Source organism: Rhinopithecus roxellana, chromosome 7, assembly GCF_007565055.1.
Source record: "Rhinopithecus roxellana isolate Shanxi Qingling chromosome 7, ASM756505v1, whole genome shotgun sequence".
Taxonomy (NCBI): domain Eukaryota; kingdom Metazoa; phylum Chordata; class Mammalia; order Primates; family Cercopithecidae; genus Rhinopithecus; species Rhinopithecus roxellana.
This window is the reverse complement of record NC_044555.1, coordinates 121,689,726-121,693,082: the sequence shown is the minus strand read 5'-3', so window position 1 is coordinate 121,693,082 and position 3,357 is coordinate 121,689,726.

The window sequence follows — 3,357 nt, the reverse complement described above, 5'->3', positions numbered from 1 at the left end:
GAATCCTTAGTGAAATAATAGAAAATTGGATTCAGTGATATATGAAAAGGGTATTACATCACATCTCCAAAATAATGCAGTTCACCTTGACAAAATAAGAGGAAAATAAAATAACCGTAAGAATATATGTTAAAAAATGGGCATAAATATAACACAAATTCATTAAAAACAAACTTTTAGAAAATGAGGAATAAAGGGAAACTTCTTTATATAATAAAGAATTTCTAAAAAAAAAAAGAAGCCTTTTCAGCAACGGTTAAACTCAATGGTGAAACATGGAAAATGATTTACTTGAGATAAGGAAAAAGAAAAGGAAACATGCTATTACAGTTTCTTTGCGATGTCATATAGGGAATCTTACTAAAGCAAACTTGTTTTTATTAGAATGTAATGACAATTTTTGAGGTGTGTGTTCTTCTTTTAAAATCTCTATGCAGCATATGCTGTTGGTGCCCTATCAACATTGCCTTCATGGAAATCTTTCCCAGAAAGTTATACCCTTTTTCAAGCAGCCAAACAGTTTTTACTGATTGACTGACATGAAAAATAACAAAAAGCCCTTGACTTTTTTCCAAGGTGAGACCAAACCTATGGTACATTTAAGTTTCATTGCTACTCCTGGGACTAATCTTTATAGTCTCAAGGCTTTAAGTCCAAAGGCTTGCTATGTTTTTTCCCCCAGTCCAAAGTCTCAATATTCTTCCTTTGCAGGCACACTACACTAATCACTTTTACAAAAATCTCAGCTCAACCTCTGTTTCTGGAGAATGCTGACTATGACACTATCCTTAAGTTTTCCTGTGTTGTTTTTTATTTTTTTATGACTGCTTTTTTTTATAGAGGCTTTTTTCAGATAACTGCTAATTTCTTAATGTCAGTTATTTAATTATTTCCTCTTGAACTGATCATATTCCTCAGAGAAGGCTCTCCCTATCTGTACTAAAGGGTAAAATCCTGGCTTCCAGTGTTCTAGAAGTGTAATGAAGGGAAAGATATCCAGGAGTCTCATCATTGTGCATACATGTGTTTTGACCTGACATTTCCCTTCAACTAGATTCTTTTTGTAAATTTTAAATTTTGTGTATGTGCCTCCATGAATTATTGGAAAATATTGAACAAAATATTTATGATACGTTAATAATACTTTTCCCCACTAAAGGATAAAACACAAATTTTATTATGTGTCAGAGAAAGCAGTGACATAAAATCAAGCAACCAACTTCTAGTCCTGACATTGCTTCTACATATATGTGGGGTCTTCAGCAGATCATTAACATCTTTGGATCTTAGCTTTCTTTTCTGGAAAGTATGATTTTAGATGCGAAACTAGGGGAGAAAGAGTAAATAAAGAGGAAACTGATACAGAAAACATAAGCATATTATTTTAACACCTGCTACAAAGGTATATCCATGCTTTATTCTATTTCTACAATAGTTTCTGTGAATGACTTGAAAACTATACCATAATGTGATTTCACTGTGAAATTCAAAAGTTGAACTCGCCGGGTGCGGTGGCTCAAGTCTGTAATCCCAGCACTTTGGGAGGCCGAGACGGGCGGATCACGAGGTCAGGAGATCGAGACCATCCTGGCTAACATGGTGAAACCCTGTCTCTACTAAAAAATACAAAAAAAAAAAAAAAAACTAGCCGGGCGAGGTGGCGGGTGCCTGTAGTCCCAGCTACTCGGGAGGCTGAGCCAGGAGAATGGCGTAAACCTGGGAGGCAGAGCTTGCAGTGAGCTGAGATCCGGCCACTGCACTCCAGCCTGGGCGACAGAGCGAGACTCCATCTCAAAAAAAAGTTGAACTCAAAGAACAGACATAATATGACATTTGAATACATAGTTTCCAGAAGTTATAACCACTTCACACTCAAGAGAGTTGGGAAAAGAAAGACTCTCTAGTTATGGAAAGTTTTATACTCAAGACAAAATTTTCTTTAATCATAGCTGAAGAAGAAACGTTAGATTTTGAGACTTTGGACAGTTTTCGAGGATAACTGGCACATCTAATGCTACTAGGGTGTCAATCATTGAATTTTTTGCATTGGAAATCTATTGGAGTATCTGGCCATTTACTAATTTTCTGGAAACATTATTTTAGAGTGGCAAGACTTTTGGCAGATTGTATTATGTGATCCCACAACAAACACAGTTGAACAAATGATGAATGGGTATCTGATGCAGGGTGGATTAATCTGAGACTCTTTCCCAGAAAATTTAATTGCAAATGAAAGAAATGATATCAATTTATCTCCTGATTGTTGTATACCAAACAAACACAGTCATGTGAACTACAGAAGCAAAGAAAGTCGTTCTGCAAAGAAAAAGAAAAATGAAGAAAACACTCAGAACAGAGTACAAACAAACTAGAAAGAAAACACTGATAGCATTCTTGCATTACTTTCTGGTTTCCTTCTGTAGTTGGGTTCCTTGATAAATCCTGTGTATTTACAATAAATCACTTTCATCTTGCTTAAGGTAATTTAAGTTGGTTAACTGCAACCAAGAGAATGCTAACCTATATCAGATTCTAATGATTTCAGATTATTCTATTTGATCTTTAATTCTTAGAATTAGACTAGTTGGGTATCATAGAAAACGTCAAGTCAAATCTGCTGCATCTTTTATCAAGTTTTAAAAAGATGAAATTCAATGCTGGTGGGCGTGAAATCATAGAGAATTTCTCAATGACTGCTTGTGGGATGACAGTTTAGTAATTCAGAGTATATATATATACACACACATATATATACACACATACTTATATACACACACATATATATATATAAATTATTGTGTATATATATAGTAATTTATATCCAGTAATGTTGCTTCAGGAAATCTATCCTAAGAAAACTAATCCAAAATGTGAAAAAATCTTAAATGTACAGTCATGTCCCACAGAATGATATTTAGGTAAACAAGAGACCATGTATAGGACTGTGGTCACATGAGATTATAATACCATATTTTCACTGTACCTTTTCTATCTTTAGACATGTTTATATACAAGAATACTTACCAGTGTAAAACAAACAATTACCTACAGTGTTCAGTACTATACAGGTTTGTAGCCTGTAGCAACAGGCTATACCATACAGTCTAGGTGTGTAGTAGGCTATATACTCTAGGTTTGTGTAAGTAAAATCGATGATGTTCACACAACAATGAAAATTTCCTAAAGACGCGTTTCTCAGAATGTATTCTGTCTTTAAGTGATACATGAATATATTAGTACAAGCATTTTTTGTAGTGATAAAATTTGAAATGATCTATATGAGCAAAAACTATTTGAATTAATACAGGAAGAGGCAGAATAGAAACCTCCACCAATCATTGTCCCCCACAGGAACAC